Source organism: Rhea americana, unplaced genomic scaffold (genome assembly GCF_003343005.1).
Source record: "Rhea americana isolate MKP2758 unplaced genomic scaffold, rheAme1 scaffold_11, whole genome shotgun sequence".
NCBI lineage: Eukaryota > Metazoa > Chordata > Aves > Rheiformes > Rheidae > Rhea > Rhea americana.
This window is the reverse complement of record NW_028185150.1, coordinates 5,088,692-5,107,582: the sequence shown is the minus strand read 5'-3', so window position 1 is coordinate 5,107,582 and position 18,891 is coordinate 5,088,692. Positions and strand designations below refer to the sequence as shown.

Genomic DNA, 18,891 nt, shown 5'->3' with positions numbered 1-18,891 from the left:
GCACTCCTTCTTCTCTCAGAGAGTCTCCTTCATGGGCTTTTGAAAACCAGAGAAACTAAATACAGAGACACATATACAACATATTTTACTGTAACAAGATCTCACAGACAAAAGATTTAATGGGTTGCAGAATACGTCAGGGTACTCCTTTGCAAGGGCTGTGGGGCAGGGTGGATGTGGTGGAGGAGCAGAAAGAAGTGCCATTAGGAAGCTCTTTACTTTCTGGCCTGTAAGGTATACATTTCTTGGAATTAAAATACAATCTAAATTATCACATAGACAAAGCCATTAGGAGCTGAAGAGCCTACAAGAGCTACTTCCAACAGTGCAGTTCTGGCTTATATGAGCTCCTGAGTAGGTGCAGCTTATCCCAAGGCACACTAGGGAATGTTATCAAGACAGCTGCTCCGAGGCAGACCTCCCCCAGTTGGACTACATCTGACTTGGTATGTGCCTAGGCAAGTCACAGGAAGCCGCATTTTCAAAAATATCTGAGAACCTATGATGCCAAGGGGGATTTTAAAAAGCTTCCAGGAGCCTAACTGCCACCACAATTAATTAGGTACTTGTCAAACTCCCAGCAGGAGACAATCTGTGTCTTAGGCATCTCTGTATCTTTGAAAGTCAAGCCCCACACCTCTTTGTGTCTCTGCTAATCCTCTCTCATGGGACTGCAACATTTAACTATCACAAATAGATACAGTGATATTTAATTAATGTTTGTAACAGGCTGTTAAAGATTATAAAGTCTCGTAATACACACAATGTTGTTGTTCATATTYTTCAAATAGCTGGAAGAATTTCTGATGTTCCTGAACTGGCAATCCAGATTTATCTATGCTGTTTCTTTTCATTATATCACAGAATCACAGAATCGCTAAGGTTGGAAAGGACCTCTGGAGATCATCTGTCCAACCTCCCTGCTCAAGCAGAGTCACCTACAGCATGTTAGACAGGGTTGCATCCAGGCGGGCCTTGAAGATCTCCACAGAAGGAGACTCCACAACCTCTCTGGGCAACCTGGTCCAGTGCTCCATCACTCTCACAGGGAAGAAATTCCCCCTCACGGTCAGGCAGAACTGCCTGTGCTTCAACTTCTGCCCATTGCCTCTTGTCCTGTCACATGGGACAGCTAAAAAGAGTTTGTCCCTGTTCCCTTGACACCCTCCCTTTGAGTACTTGTACACATTGGTGAGATCCCCTCTAAGTCTTCTCCTCCCCAGGCTGAACAGGCCCAGCTCTCGCAGCCTTTCCTCATAGGGCAGATGCTCCAGCCCTCGGATCATCTTTGTMSMYCTACGCTGGACTCTCTCCAGTAGCTCCATGTCTCTCTTGTCCTGGGGAGCCCACAACTGGACACAGTACTCAAGATGAGGCCTCTCTGGGGCTGAGTAGAGGGGCAGGATCACCTCYCTCCACCTGCTGGTAACACTCTTCCTAATGCACCCCGGAGACTATTGCCCTGCTTGGCCACAAGGGCACATTGCTGTCTCACAGTCAATCTGTCATCCAGCAGGTCTTTTTCTGCAGAACTACTCTCCAGAAGGTCAGCTCCCAGCTTGTACTGGTGCCTAGAGTTATTTTTCCCTAGCTGCGGGACTCTGCACTTTCCCTTGTTGAACCTCTAAATGGCAGCACAGTCCTCAGCTGTATCAGCCACTCCTCCCAGCTTGGGATCATCAGCAAACTTGTTGAGGAGGCACTCCATCCCCTCCTCCAGGTCATTGATGAAAAAGTTGAACAAGATGGGACCCAGTCCTGAGCCCTGGGGCCACTAGCCATAGGCCTCCAACTAGACTCCATGCCACTGATGACGACTCTCTAGGGGGGCGAGGGGAACTGAACTTTCAGCCAGTTCTCAATCCACCTCACTGTCCACTCATCTAACCYACACTTCCTGAGCTTCTCTAGGAGTATGTTACGGGAGACAGTGTCAAAAGCCTTGCTGAAGTCAAGGTACACAACATCCACTGCTCTCACCTCATCTACCCAATCAGTCATTCCATCATAGAAGGCTATCAGATTAAGCAGGATTTCCCCTTGGTGAATCCATGCTGGCTACTCCTGACTACCTTCTTTTCCTCTATTATCTGGAGATGACATCCAGAATGAACTGTTCCATCCCCTTTCCAGGGATGGAGGTGAGGCTGACTGGCCTGTAGTTGCCTGGGTCCTCCTTCTTGCCCTTCTTGAAGACCGGAGTGACATTGGCTTTCTTCCAGTCCTCAGGCACCTCTCCAGTTCTCCAGGACCTTTCAAAGATGATGGAGAGTGGGCTGGCAACAACATCCACCAGCTCCCTCGGTATCTGTGGGTGCATGCCATCTGGGCCCATGGATTCGTGGATATCTAGCCTGCCCAGAAGGTCTCTAATCCTGTCCTCCTCAGCCAAAGGAAAGTCTTCCCTTCTCTGGACTTTCTCCCTCACATCCAGGCTGCAGGATTCCTGRGGGCTGCCCTTAGCAGTGAAGACTGAAGCAAAGAAGGCATTCAGTAATTCTGCCTTCTCTGTATCCCTTGTCACCAAGGCCCCCGCCCCATTCAGTAGCAGGCATTTTCCCTGGTCCTCCTCTTGCTGCTGATGTATCTGAAGAAGCTCTTCCTGTTGTCCTTGATATCCCTTGCCAGACTCAATTCCAGATGGGCCTTAGCCTTCCTCGCAGCATCTCTACATACTTTGACTGCATTCCTGTAGTTCTCCTAAGTAGCCTGTCCCCTCTTCCACATTCTGTGTACTTTCTTCTTCTGTTGGAGTTTTGCCAGGAGCTCCTTGCTCACCCGTGCAGATCTCCTGCCCCTTTTGCTGCACCTCTTGTTCATAGGGACGCACCACTCTTGAACTTGGAGGAAGTGATTGAATAGTAGCCAGCTCTCCTGGATCCCCCTTCCTTCTAGGGCCTTAACTAATGCAAGCTCTTCCATGCCCTACTAAGTGGGGAAGATGCACTGTGCTGCTGATCAATGTAAGCTCAGGAAATCACTACAGACCCTCAGCATGCTATCAAAATCTTTTTGCAAAARCAGAAGTTGAAGAGTCACGGAAGACTGGAAAAGCTAAGGGATGGGTGAGATAGGAGAATTACAAATAAAAGCAAATAAACCCTAAGAGTAAAAACGATTGCTTATGCCCAACATTCTTTATTTGGTCTTGGCGGAACTTAAAAGATGTGGTAGAAGACAACCGGCTGCTATGTCAGCACAGTCAGTAGCAGCACTGCAGCTAGTCCTGAAATACAGAATCATAGAATCACARAATCAGTAAGGCTGGAAGGGACCTCTGGAGATCATCTAGTCCAACCTCCTATTCTGACTGAATTCCTGTAATTCTCCCAAGTAGCTTGTCTCCTCTTCCACGTTCTTGTACTTTCTTCTTCTCTCTGAATTTGGCCAATAGCTTCTTGCTCACCCATGCAGGTCTCATGCCCCTTTTGCTGCACTTCTTACTCGTAGGGATGCACTGCTCTTGAGCTTGGAGGAAGTGATGTTTGAATACAAGCCAGCTCTCCTGTATCCCTCTTCCTTCTAGGGCCTTAACCCATGAGGCTCCTCCAAGTAGGTCTCTGAAGAGGCCACAGTCCACTCTCCTGAAGTCCAGGGTTGCAATCCTGCTTGTTGCCTTAGTTCTTTCCTGCAGGATCCTGAACTCCACCATCTTGGCTGGTCACTGTAGCCAAGGCTGCCCCCAAGTTTCACATCTCCAACTAGTCTTTCTTTGTTGGTTAGGACAAGGTCCAGCAGGACACCATTCCTCGTAGGCTCTTCCACCATTTGTGACAAGAAGTTATCATTGATGCATTGCAGTAGCTTCCTGGACTGTTTGTGCCTTGCTGTGTCATCCCCTCCAGCAGATGTCGGGGTGGTTGAAGTCTCCCATGAGAACCAGGGCCTGTGATCATTAAGCTACCTCCAGCTGTCTGTAGAAGGCCTCATTGACGAATCAACCATAGACCTCATGCCCCAACAACTTATCAATCCTATCAAATTCACATCCAATCTCATAAAGCAAAATTATGCTCAAAGGATTTAAGTGTCTTGGGTTGTACCATACGCTGTGAAAGTTATAATAAATGAGGTACCTGAGTTGCAACCACAGCCACTGTTGAAGACTGTATTTCCTGTTATGCTTTTCCTYCTCTGCCCCACTTTTTTTTACTATCCTCTTTATGTCCCATCTAATGTACTCTCTTTCCTGTTCCCACACACCAACAGCTTTAATACTCTTTTGGAGTTTCCAGCAGCCCTAATAGAAGGGGAAAGAAATCAACCCAAATCAAGACAGCACAGCTGACACCTTTGCTTTGGGAAAAAGCATTCTGAAATGAATACCAAACTTTTAACTTTTTCTACTTCCAACATAAATGCTTATTCAGTTCCCCCCTGTCTGTCCACCCTTCCTTTCCCCAGCTGTGCAAAGAAGTAGCTGCATCTGTGATCTCTCTTCTTAGACACCTCTTTGCAGTGATAAGCCACCATATATCTCTGGAATCCCACATTCTGGCTTTTTTTTAGAAAGGAGACATGGGTTTTGTGGGGAAAGTACCTGTAATAGAGTGAAGGAAAGGAAGAAGGAACCCATTTGCAAGACAGCTGAAAATATCTAAGAGCAAGTCAAGAAACTAGTATAAAAGTCTTGGTTCATTTAAGGCATTTCTATTTTGGATGTCACAGTTCAATTCTTTTTTGAGACTGGGGTGAGCTTCAGACTTCATCTATGGAACAAACTGTAAAACRTTAGCCCTCATAACAACCAAACAGTAGGTTGAGCTGAGCACTCACTGTAATAGAGGCCTTTCTTCTTTTTTTCCTCAACATATCTCTGTCTTGGCCTTTAAGTTCACCTGCCAAGCTACTTTCATTTATCAGACCTTTTTATCACCTAGCCCTGAATGTTTCTGTGATGGAGTGGTGCACTAACTGATCATCCATTGCTTGGAGTGTTCAAGTATTTGCTGTTAGGTTAGAGAGACCAAACAGGTTTGCTACCTTGTTAATTTAGTTTTTTAATTTTACAACCTGCTCTCTGTTCAAGCAAACTCCTTGAATTTATGCCCCTTCATCTCACTGGAAATCCTCAGATCTCAAGATCCCTAAGTCTTGCTTCTAATGTWCTCAAGGGATAGTTTTTACTTTGCAGGCTCAGGCAATGAGTATCAATTCAGGGCTAAATGTGCTGCATCAAAAGATAATGGTCTGTGATAGGGAGAAGGAAAAAACACCAACTTGGAGAACAGCTTCAGAGTAATTTGCAGGAAGTGCATTTACAGAAAAAAAATCATTAATTCCCTGGCCTAAGAAGAGTCTTCCCAAAAGTGCCTTCTTAAATAGGTGAAATTCTTGGAATACCTCGTATCATGATGAGTTGCATGAATCCAGGGTACAGAGGGTGTAGAGCTTATTTCTGAATAAGCTAACTGTAAAAAGAAAGTTATAATATTGGCATTTCATAGTCAAAAATTCCGCAGACTGAAAAGCAAAATCCCAATAAAAGTGAGATAAATAGCACTTATATGGAGGTATAGGTTTTTCTTTTATATGCTAGCTACATTAGCACCACCTAGACTGGCAGCTTTCCCAGATCAAAAGCTACTAATAGCATACTCTATTACTTTAACCAATACATTTTTTTCAAATTATCCACTGTGCACTGATGTGCAAAAGAAACATCAATTTCTGATAAAAAAATGTCTGATATTATCTAATGAGTCGAAGCTAGAGGTCATCTTGAGAAAGCAATGTTTAATAGCAGCCTTAAAGTACTGAACTAAATAAATATCCTTCATTGTAGCAACCTCATGACCATATTTATTTTTAATTGCTGGAATAAATGACTTCTGCTTAGATGGTTTAAACAGATATGCTAAGACTTTTCTAGGTTTATTACTTAGTGCAAGTGCTGATGTGCAAACTGCAAGACCCTGAAGCGCATGCATAATCAATAATACATCCAGCTTCTCTCTGACTGAGTTCAATTGTAGCATCTATCAGACCCTGCCTCCCAATATCTTACCTTGAAATAATTATTCAGGCATTTCAGGGCAAGCTGCACTACATTAACTTCTTTCTGTTAGCAAGAGCACAGAAAGAAAACACTGCATGCTGTACAGATACAGTGTAGTGCAATGTCTTCAGTAACAAAATGACCCACCAAACTATTACTACTCATTGGGAACAACAGTTCTGTGCTCATTTTCACACTTACACATCCTTTATATAAGCCAAATTAGTTAAAAATTTAATTTCACATCTATCTTCTTTTTATGGTCATGTATAAAATACAGAATATTCTGGACACAGGTAAGTCCCTGCATGTTTTATATGGTTTAGTAATTTCTCCTTTGTTTTAGGATGTTTTTCAATTTGCATTTTCTAACTGAAAAGGGAGAAAGGGAAAACTGATGCTTGATGTAGTTTCAACTATGAATTAAACAGACAGGATAGATTTTTGAAATCAATAGAAAAAATTCTGAGCCTCTGGTAACTGTGGGAGAAGTGCAGTCTTTGGGACAGCTACTACATTATCTGAGTACAGAAGAATACTCTGAAGTCTATGAAGATCAGTATATGGAGAAGATAAAATAGTCAGTGCTAGAATAATTCAATAATTAAGTGATTGGCTGTATATTTCAGACTTATACAAGGACAGATGAAGCCACAATATGATTCAAAACATTTGTAAATGTTGCAATATTGTTTAATCATCTCAGTCAACAAGCAGTCAACTGATGGTGACTCTGGCCTGCATTCTTCTAGGTAAAGACTTCCACTAACCTATTGTTCACACAGATGGTTCACTAGTTAGCCAGTCTGAAGAGCCAGAAACATTTTGAAAAGATGGCAGACCCACATTCTGCTCTTTCTCTGTTACATGGGATTCATTTAAAGTACACCAGGATTATTATGCACTAACTGATTTCTACAGTTAAACTGAAAGCTGAAGGTCAGTTTGCCAGCGGTGTTGTCTGTTACTCAGCCTCACACTGCCAGGGTACAGCACTCATTGATACAGTGCCAAGTTTCCAGTAAAAATAAATAAATAAATAAATAAATAAATCTGTCAATTCTTTCCATCATTCTATTTCTATTCCTTTCTATTTCATTCTATTTCCACCATTAAGCTAGAATTTATAGAATTTAATTTCAGGCTGGATTAATTCTTAATCCCCAAATGAGTGGAGAAGAACAACTGAATCAAAATATACACAAGTCTGCAATGATCTGGCCATTGACATGAAGATGATGATGTGATGTATAAAACAGTTACAACTACTGTAAGCTATGCAGCAGCATATAAGACCCTTAAGGCAGAAAGGCTCTGAGTGCAATATGATAAAGTTAAGCATAAGTTTAACTGTTCTGTCCTGATGGATTCTAAACCTATTTAACGCTGTTTATTTTTGTCTGTGTGGTTTTATGACCTCTCCTTCATCAGAACAAAGTTATTATCAGGAATCAACTCTGACTTCCTCTGACAAAATGTCAGTATCTGATACTAGCTTCTATGCATTTTGGAATCTCTTTTTTTCTAATCACTTCCTCAGCATGTCCCTCAAAGGATGCTTCTCATCCCTTCTCCAGCTTACTCTGGGTACTGTACTACACTTGGTCCCTTTTTTTTTATTCTCTCCACATGTGGGGTATCCACAAACAGAAACTCACCTGAAGTCTCCATGCCAACAGCTCAGAGACCCATTTCTCCTCCAGGAGCTGTACTCATATTCCTTCATGACTGCCTAGCTATTGCCTGAAGACTTGAACAATGTTTGACCATCTCCCATCTTTGAATTTCCTTTCCTTCTTTCTTGATCCCCTTCAACCTCATTACCTCTTAGCCTGTTACACAGAGTCACAACCAGGGGACATTTTTCAGTTACTGAGATTCTCATAGCCAGTATATGTTCCAATTTTGTTACCTTCTTCTGAGAAACAGCTCAAAGAGATTTTTCCATTCCACAGAGCTATTTGCAAGATCATGTCATCTCTTCTGGATTACTTTAACATCTCGCCTGTGGCCTTGACAAATACAATCCTCTCCTTCTTATGGATATTCAGGATACTGTTGTGCACTTCATTTTCCCACCTGCCATATTAAACGCTGTGACSCCCTTCTGTTCTTGCTAGTCTTTCACTTTTTCTGTTTAATTTTTAAGGCCATTAAGATTTAGCCTCACCTTATCTGTTTTATTTACATCATCATGAAGAGATTGATTTGCACATGTTTGGTCAGCCTGTAACACCAGTGTTCCTGTCCTACCTGTTGGATTTTCATGGTAAAAGAAAGCAAATTTGTTATTCCTTGAGTATAGGGCCAAACAAAACATATTGTAGTTRTATCCCTGGAAATATCTGAAATAGCACAGCAATTTATATATTAATACGGTCGCTACCATAAAATATGATTACACTAGATAACTTTTCACTTATTTACAGGAAAATACAACATTTCATTATCATGCTGCAGATTTTCAAGAATTCTCCAGGAGTTCAATATTTTTCTGCCTTTTATTGGCTAATAGAAAATTATTGTTATTCTAATGGCTTACAAGTAATGTAAATAGGAATTCTTAAGAGAATCTGCTAGAAAAGAACAGATAACCTTTTAATTGTGCTCAAAGTAATATTGCAAATCTGTGGTATTCTCATCTAAAATCAGCAGAGACTTTCACTTGTCTTTACATTTTAAAACCAAAAATATGTTTTTAAAAGCAAATAGTTTCTCTTATTTCCTTTTAACTGAGAATCAATACAGATTTTCCGCTGGGGGGGAAAAAAAATATGAGAATTAGAATACTATTTTCTCCTTTGCTTCAAGAATTTATTTCTTTTGCTTTTTAGACTGACTCAGTCAGAGGGACTTGCACCAACATGTGTTCTAACATTTTCCACTTCATATCTCTTTCAGACTCTAGCATAATCACCAAAATCCCTGAAGTGCTACAGATTATGGCAACTTGATCATTAAGTAGCAACCTCCTAAACTTCTAGATTCAGTAGCTCTGTTTTCTGTGCCCAGATTCTCTGCAAGTTTCTTCCATTGCTCGTTATAATGAGCCTAATCGGCATGTGAATGCAAAAGAGATTTTCCCAGTGGTTTGTTCTTGCACTGGTTATTACAGAATATTTCAGTTTTATAGATTTATTCTATTTCCAGAAATAAGAGTTATGATCACAGGGCAACTGAAGTTAATAGCCAATTTAGGTGGTTATTACTAAATAGCTTCTCAATTAGGTATTAGTTGGCTACCAGTGTTGATAAAGTGAAATCTTCCCAGGTAATATAACACGTTACACAGAGTTCAATTGAAGCTGCAGAATACCTGCCATCATAAACCATTTAATAGTGCTCTTATTTTCCCACCTCATCTTTTTGATATAGCACACCATGTTTAATTTGACATGAAAATGATGCAGTTTTAGTACTCATTCAAAAAGGAGCCCACCTTTTTCAAGGAGGATTTAAAAATTGAATTTAATAGCACCAACTAATTCAGTTAATTGCAATCTCTTCTATTTCTATCTAGTTACATTCTGGGCAGGGTAGGGGTGCGTTCATGTAGTTTTGACAGTAGTGTAGATGATGGCTTACAATAATTTCTGTGAACTGCACAAATATTAATCAAGGCCAAAATTCCTTTGTGGAACAGAAAGATAAATTTGTCCAATTGGGACTATATGATGTTCTACTAAAAACATTATCAGACCAGCTGTACTCATGTGCAAATTCCAGCTTTTATTCATCCATGCAGTGCGACAGCAAATATAGTAGAAATCAGATGCAAAAATAAGTTAGCACATGCAGCCAAACCTGTGAAAATTAGCTAACCAAATTATATTAAATCCTCCATCTGTTTGTTACATTATCCTGACAATGACAGTGGTAAAACAAATTTGCTGACTGTATTTTATAGTGTGCTGTCTATATTTTTTCTAATTTCCAGACTACAACCTCCAGTTATTTGTATTGTACTATTATATTTACACAGATATTCTTTCTCTACCACTGCATATTTAATAATCATGTTATTAGTTTTATGATGATCTTTAAACAGTCTGAATGATGTGGTAATTATCTTTTAATCACAATATTCATCTGAATGTTCAGTTTATAGTAAACAACTGTGAAGTACAAGTCCTCTTTAATTTCTCTGGGCTGTAGAAAACAGAAGTGAGTGAACTCCTTCTTCTCCTGGCAGTACACATCGCCTTGAAAGGTTAAGCTCCAGATTCACAAAGGAAGACAGTCAAAGCAATATTGTATCCCATCACTTTCTTCCCTTTAGGAGCTCAGTTCAGAGAGTGATAGTCACAAAGTTGAGTAAGCCATCCACATCTGGATACAATATATAGGGAGAATCAGGTCCCTAGACCCTACCCCTTGAGTGCAGTCCATCATCAAATGGCAGAGGTATCTAAATGAGCCCACAGGAAATAGTGAGATAAGGAAAGTACCTGAGATCTGTCTCATTGCCCTGTTCTGGAGAGACTACACAGGGCACAGCCCAAAGCTGCTCATTCTGCTCTGCAGATGGAGGAGTGGCCTGCTCTTTGCCTCCAAAAGGTGACAGTGGCAGTGGTTAAACTGCTTTCTCACAGGTGAAAGACATAGCTAGACCTTCTCCAGCCTCAGGCTGTTCAACTGCACTTCTTGCCTCCTAGGAAAAAAACTAATATTAGTCTGTGCCTTACATTATGGGAAGTTACCCTCCATCTCACCTGCTGAAGTAAGAGTATAATGTTTAGAAAGCAGTACAGTTTTCAGGGAAACCATAAAAAAAAAGATGGAGAAAGAAAGGAGATTTCTTTCCCTGAGGGAACCTTTTCCATAAAAGACAAGCATCCTATGTTTCTGGCCCCAGCTCTAGGGACTACTCAGGCATCCTGCATTAGAGTCATACAATAAGGTAAGTCAACAATATTTTAGAAAGAGATAAAAGTCTACCAAAACCAAAGGTGCCCACGGCCTCTTAGGCATCTAAGTGCTTAGGGAAAGCTGTATAGGCACAAGGACTTCAGCATCCTTGAGCTGCACTTAAGGTGCTCCCTCTTTTTAGTTCTGGATTCAGGCCCTAATGGCCCTGATATTGAGCAATCTGTGAAAACACATACACAAATACCCTGTAGAATAGGGTTTATATAATAGGTATTASGTATCAAATCCCAAATGTTTCTCTCATATGTAGAAGAAAAAAGTTCTTTTAGAAATGAAAAAAAAAGAGTAGATTTTCTTGCAAGTATTTACTACTGGACCTCACCAAACCTTAATGCAGTTGACTATAGATTCCACAGGAAAAAAAAAATGGTCCAGACCTCAGCAAGTTTTTCAGAACACCTCTCTTTTAGCACAATAGATATAGAATGGGAAAATCATTCAAAGTAAGCTGACTACCCTTTAACAAATATTTACAGCACAACAGTACCAATCTTCTCATATTTCACTGGTTTGCAGATGYAGTAAAGTGAAAGAGAGAGGGTGAGTCTCAGTCCTTCAGAGCRTTCCTTCCCTTTCCCTCCATCTATCAGTCATTTCCCAGCTCTTGCATCCTGTCACAGCTTGTCTTCAGCTCTGCACTGACACAGCTTCCCAGGGCCACTGCAGCAGTAAAGCAGCATAATGGCACCAAGAAGAAAGAAACATCTTAAGAAAACCACCTCTGGATGCAAATATTTCAAGGCCTGAAGGGACAACTATGATAATCTAATCTTCTCCCAAAACGTTCTGTCCAGCAAGTTGTGCACCATGCCTGTAACTTCTGATTAATCTAAGTATTTCAGAAAGATGAGAATTTAACATCAGAATTTCAAGTCATAAAAAAATGATTTGCCTCTGCAAAGGTTATTCAAGTGGTGAATTAAAAATGAAATAAAGATAGCTAAATTTTAGAACCTATAATTGAACATGAAGACCTACCTATTAAGAATTGCCAAGTTTTGTTATCCAACAATTAGGATTTTATGGCTTCTTCTAGCAACCTGAAGAGCTGGTGGCTTAAGGAACACTCTTCTGTATGTGGACACTTGCTTATGATACTGAAGTCTCTCTTTAACCTTTTTAGGTAAATGCAGTAAATGGAGCTCCTTAGCTGTCTTTCCAACCTGACTATTTCTTGCTGCTCTTCTTAAAATCTTTCCCAATGCCTTAGCATGCCCTTTCAAAGCAGGAATGCCAGAATTCTTGTTAATGCACAGCAGAGACATAATCCCATGTTTATACTCTGTGGAAATTTCTTGTCTATACATCTAACAAAAGTCTTTCCTCGTTGGCTATACCAGCACAAAGCAGCTTGTGTTCGGTTGATTATCTATGGTGAATCTCTTCAACATTGAGGCCCTATTTCTCATCTAGGCTACACTTCTTTTTCTGTTTCTACATGTGTGACCTTGCATTTGGCAATGTTCAGATTCACGTTGATCAAGTGAGACCACTACACTGTGTGATTCAGACCAGCCTGTTGTATAACTGACCTATCATCATTACTTCCCTCTTCACTAGTTTTTGTATCATCTGCACATTTTACAAGCGATGCTTTCATATTTTATTCCAGTTCATTTACGAAGGTATTGAAGATCAGTGGGGTGAGGACAGATTTCTGCAGGTCAGAGCTAGAAGCAACCCCAACAGGAAGATGATTACTCTTTTACAATTACATTTTGTGGTCTATCAGTTAGCCAAATTTTAATCCCTTTAACACAAGTTGCATTGATTTTGTGCAGTGCTTTTGGATTTCTTTTCTTCCATCAGATCGTGGAGCCAATTCAAACAACTCACAGTCATCTATTCTTCAGTACATTGCATGTACTGACCAGTCATTAGTCATGAAAACATGACTGTTTTTCAAAACATCACATTGGATGATTGGAGGAGTAGTATAATGTAGGCTGCTTATTCTTTCACAGATATCCACTTGCGTCTCTTTTTTTTTTTTTTTTTTTTTTTTTTTTTTGATTATTTGGTTGCCACCTTTTTGCTGGTTTGGTTTGATTTTTAGTCCTGTGACCACCAACACAAAATATGGGTCTAATAGACCCTTGTCTGAAACACTACAGCCATTCTTATTAATTAAACAAGTTCTTATTCTTAATTCTTTATATTCTGTGTCAATTTTCCCACATTTTTGCTCAGAATCAATATCAGTATCACTGATAAACAATAAAATCTTGAATTATTAAGCACATRGAAGATAAAGCCCGGAGAGCATCTTCCTGCTATTTTTTGAGTTACAAATCATTTGACTTTTGTTGCGTAAGTTTTATGGCATACCAAATAGTCCTTGTTACTGCATGTTACCAAGAAAGTYATGTTCTTAGCTGCCAAATCATCTACTTAACCTTTTCAGTGACCTCACATACCTTTCGCTCCTTTGCTCTTTCTCCTGCAAATCCTAACTGTTTCCCATTGCTCTGGGATTCTACAAAAAGTGAACATCAATATACACAAGATCACCTCGGTGAATTCTTTTAAATCATTCAGTATTACTATTAGAAATGTTTAAAGTTAATAGTTCCCTCTTAAGATTCTTTCAAGCTTTTAAGGGACCCAAACATAGTTAATGAAAAATTATTAATCCTGCTTTCAGTAAAATTAATGGTATTTATTATCCTATATTTTTTTCCCAATCAAAAAGAAAATATTTACTCAACGATTCTGCCTTTTCAGCCTCATGAGTAATTTTCCTGTTTTTCTCCTATATTGCTCTCCTTCCATTCTTGGATTTCACTTGGCCTTGTTAGAATTTTAAGAATCAYTTATTATCTTTTATGTGGCTGATCATATACTCCTAACTTCCATAATGGTTTTCTATGCCATTTGTTCACTTATGCCAACTGCTGCCTTGTGCTCAATGTTATTGAGACATCATTCAATTTCTGCACTGCAAGTTTAAGGAAACTATTCACAGTATATAAAGTTGAATAAGCACACGTGTTTTTACAAGAAGAGAGTCTTAATCTCAATTCAGTCCTAAGGTGYTTTATTTATGGATGTTAAGAACAGGAGATTTCCAAAAAGAAAAGAAATATTACACTACTTTGCCGCTTTCCATGGTTATCCCAAGAATTAAAATTGCTATCTTGTAATACAAGCTGAAAAATATATGTATATGTGTTTAATTATTATTATTGTGAGCTAACAGGAGCATGGATGCTCTCCTCATCGAACTATATCTAGGTACACATTTAAGGAGATTACAGCCAAATATGAACTTTTTCACTTGGAGATAAAAATTGGTATCCACTGACAGAACTTTCTTGGCGACACTTTTTCCATTAAAAAAAAAATATATTCAAAATTGTATGCCTAGTGGCCTATCTATGCACATCATTTGCCTATACAAACAGACACCAGTTAATTTAATATTTTATAAATGCCTACACTGAAAATCTTTTACAACATATTCTTCTGATTTTTCATTAAAACTAATGCTTATTTTTGCATTGTAGTACAGTTTCTTATCAGGTTCGTTACATGTGAGATAACTCCATATGTTGCCCAGATCATTCACTATGATAATGAACATGTCAAACTCRTTATTGCTTATATACAGTGAGTTATGATTTATGACTGCAATTTAATTGTTTTACTAAAATGGAGATAAAGAACTGATTTGATTCCACGTGAAATACAGACTTGCTTCTTGCAGAGCCTTCATGTTTAGGGTAATGGCATAATATAAAGTTACAGCATCAAATTTACATTGGAGAAAATGAGTGTAATTCTGCTGATGTACGCATAATAGCTCTGACTTACATCAATTCTAAACTATATYTTTAAGTGTAGCTGGGTGCATTTTATTCAGTGAATGATTTATTCACCAAAAAGTGGGTTGGCTCTGAATTATTCACAGATCTGGTGAATAATTTTGACTAAAAATGGCCAAATGGTTAATTTTGCATCTTCAGGTAGAAAGAATTTCACATTTTGAAGATCAGGCTCAACAGAGGAGTAGGCAACAGTTCCACCTTGGCCACTGGTGGATCTGTTCTTGTGATGCTCTCTTACCTCAGAGGCTAGGACAGTTTTCTCGAATGAGAGAAACTGCAGTCTCAAACCTTTCTAGGCTTGCTCCAGGTAGCAAATTCAAATCAAAGTCTTTCATATCACAGGAGGCTATWTGGTAGTTGATTATTTGATAGTTGATGTACTTTTGCTGTAACATTTTCATTGTGTGTGTTCCAGTTTGAACAAAACGCTTCACTGTTACTTAGCTGAGGCTCTGGAGCTTGACTGATCCAGCTCCCAGGCTGGTGCTGCACCTGTGGAGACTTCAGTTATTCCGCGACAGCATTCTCTCAGCGTGTCTTTCTGAAGCTGCTCTATAGCTACGAATTATATCAATATTCACTAGGCCAAAGAGGGAGCGGTTTTAGGTTTCAGCAAGCATTTTTCAAAGACATGAAATTCAAATTTTTTACCCCCCAAAGCAGTTTCAAATATCTTGCAATTGTATTTATTATCTAAATGCTGGGCTTAAAACATGAGCCTCTCAGACCACTCTGTCACCAAGAGATCTTGTCCAGGGGCAGAGCTGAAGACCCAAGGCAAGACAGCAGGAAGGTGACTCCCAGCACGCTGCAGCAACCACACGTGGGTGGTTCCCTATGTATATCCCCACCGCCTCTGGTGGAGAGCAGCTGGTCCCAGTGCTGCTATTGCTCCTCCTCATGCCCCAGGCAGTTTGCACTGCATGAACTACTTAAAATAGTACTTTAAGGTCACAAATCCATTCCTAGTGTTTCTCTATGGCAGTGGAACAAACCTTTCTTTCTCTAATGGTGGTCAGTTAAGATAGGGAAAACACGTGAAATTAGTTGTTGCAGAAAGGAGAAGAGTTTGAAAAGCAAATTATTCCTGGACTCTCATTATCCCTGGCCTAGATGGAAACGGTGCTCCGGCAACACTGCAGTTTCTGACATCCATGCTAGGATCTCTCTTTGCAACAGCGTTTCTACATACACTCCGTATTTCAGATGAGTTCAAAACTAGATTTGAAAACAAACCAAACAAAAAGTGTCCTGATGTTGTTAAGTATGTTCCAGTTGGGTAAGGTATATAAACTCACTGCTAGTTAGTCAGAAACACTAGATAAAAACACTTGGTTGATGCTCTGCTCCTAAACTCCTCTTTTATTTCCCTCATCTAACAGAAATATGATGGAAATCTAGTTCTCCAGAGTATTGGTGAGTCAAATTAGTCCCTGGGAAGCCTTTCAGAAGCCTTGCCTTCCTCACACATTGGATATTTCAGCATTACAACCACTATTCTCCATGGAGAATTCCCAGCCTGAGCCAGTTCACGACTGCTTTAATTCCTCGACCTGAAACAGGACTTTCCTAGACAAACATGAATACAGACCCAGACCTCTAACTTACAGACTGCCTTGAAAACATCAGAAGGAAAGAGAAGGGAGAAGTAAGCAGAAATCCTCCAAATCTGAACTAAATAAACAAGTGGAGCTTTTGGAAAGTGATGGAGATTGGAAAAGCTGGCGGCCCAGGATTTTGCAAACCATTTTGAAAGATGGTCACCAGTTCGTTACTATAATTACAAACTAGAACGAATAGATTCATTCAGTGCCTGCTCTAAGGAACAACTCTCTTGCTCCTTTGCCAGCTAATTGTTTTAATAATACGTCAATATTTTAAATATTTTAGGCTGCTTCTAATTGAGAGAGGACATACAAATTAATAATTAATGAAGCATTACAGATGATAAAAGCAAGAGATACTGAAACAACTTTCCACAACCTTAACAGTGCTTTTTCTTACTGGAGAAAATATTTTCAAGTTTCAGTATTAATACCATCACATGTCTTCTAGGTTTCTTTCAAAAATTTTAATGTCTTCCAATGAACAAAAAGAAGAAAGAAATGGGAGCAATTGTAAAGGACTGCATGAATGGAGCTTACAAAATACAGTAGAAATACATTGGAAAGTTCCAAGAAATCAGACCTGATAACTTCAATCTTCAGCTTTTACACAGAAATTACTGTAATTATGACAACATGGTAGTGAATTCAGAACAAAAATTCCTGCTTAGAGTGTATATAAGTATTAAGATGTTATCATTTGAAACACTTATTTCGACCTTCTTATGGTCACACTGTGTGTCTTACTGAAAAGAGTTAGCCTTTGGAAGGAACAAGGATTCTGGTCCTTGACTCCTGTTATCTCAGAATGTAATATTAAGTTACTAAGTTAAGAGATCTGGTTAAAGTAATGTAAAACCTGTCGCCTTCTTATTCATACCTCCATTCAAGATCAGGTATTAAGGTACGGCTGGAAGTACTGCTGTCAAAAGGACAGGACCACTCCTGGAAGTCAGACCTGTAGTTTGTGTCTACATTACAGTACAGAAAATCTTCATTTCTGGAGAAATAACAGTCTGCCAGTGACATGACATTCAGTAACAATTCCAAATCATTTTGCAATTCAAATACTGGTTCTAGATTCAAAATTTAATCAGTCTGAAATGAAAATACATTTTTCACTAGAATCAAAGCCAGCCCAGGCTATTGCAGATTGTCAGGCTTCCAGAAAAAAATCCCTTTTCCTTGCATTAGCCCACTGTAGATAATTTTATTAAATGGTAAGTCAGATGATCTTTTTTATCCTAGGTTCCCACTGATTAAAGAACTGAACATATATTGTATATCCTCCTGGAGCCTAAGTTATGAAGACTTAAGCATGAAAATCGTAGGAGTTCTACTTTTAGTTAAGTAATATAGATGACAAAAATGAGTGTCGGACTATATGACTGTTAAAATATATATATTAATAATATATCATTGTGAGTATCTCATTGAAAAAGATTAGCCTTTAGAAGTAAAGAGGATTCTGGTCCTTGACTACCTCAGAGTGTAATAAGAGGAGGAAGCTAAGGAAGTCTGGTAAAAATGATGTGAAAACTGTCATCTTGCTACTTGTCTTAMATGCAAGATCAATGTACGGGTACACTTCTGCAGAACAAAGACTTTTAAGGAGGTCTTCACTGTATTTGTGTGGAGGTACCTGAGAATAAAATAATGTATGAGACAGTACATAGTACTTCAGTGAACAACTTGTTATTCTTAATTACATACAAGTTTCCTTCCAGCTAGGGTGGAAACAGCATAAACTACTCCATAGGAAACTTTAAGCATATGTAAAACACCAAAACTGTCTGAYACTGATTTCAATGGATCCTGCCACAGTTTCAAAGTTCAGCACATGCTGAAATACTAAACTGCATTTTGGCTTCAGCACTTCAAGAGGAAATTCTTCATCTCATGTAAATTGTCATAGTCATTTTGAAATCAGTGGAGCAATGACAGTTTAAAATGATCAAGAATCTACCCTCAACTTCAGAACTACAAGCCAGCAAGCCAGAAGCAGTGGATCAGGCAACAACATTTTAAATTTATGGAAAATCATCCAAGCAAGCTAAATATCAGAGTGAAGTGATTATTTCCCCTCCGTTCAACATTTGTGAGCCAAATTTGTGAGCCATTTGTCAGCATCAGGAGTTCTGTATTCAGATATAAGAAAAATGTTTAAAAACTGGGGAGGGTGCAGGGGAGAGTGACCAAGAGGTTAGAAAGGTGAAGCACATGACATACCAGAGACAGTGAGGGAGTTTTGCACATGTAGATTCAGGAAGAAAAAAATAAGGGGATCTAATTGTGTCTTTGACTACATAATTGGAGCTTATAAAGAAGATGGAGTCAGACTCTTTTTAGAAGTGCACAGTAGAAGGGCAAAAGCCCACTGTCTCAGGAGAAATCCCACTAAACACAAAGAAAAAATCTTTGCAATGAGGATGGTCAAACACTAGAGCATGCTGCCAAGAGAGGCTATGAAATCTCCATCTTTGGAAACATTCAGAATTTGCCTGGGCAAGATCCTGAGCAAATCTGTCTAACT

The 18,891-nt window shown here is 39.4% G+C and overlaps 1 pseudogene; it reads left to right on the top strand.

Annotated features, from left to right (window-relative positions):
* Window positions 1-18,891, top strand: part of LOC146601062 (uncharacterized) — an 80,468-nt pseudogene that overhangs the window by 14,993 nt on the left and 46,584 nt on the right.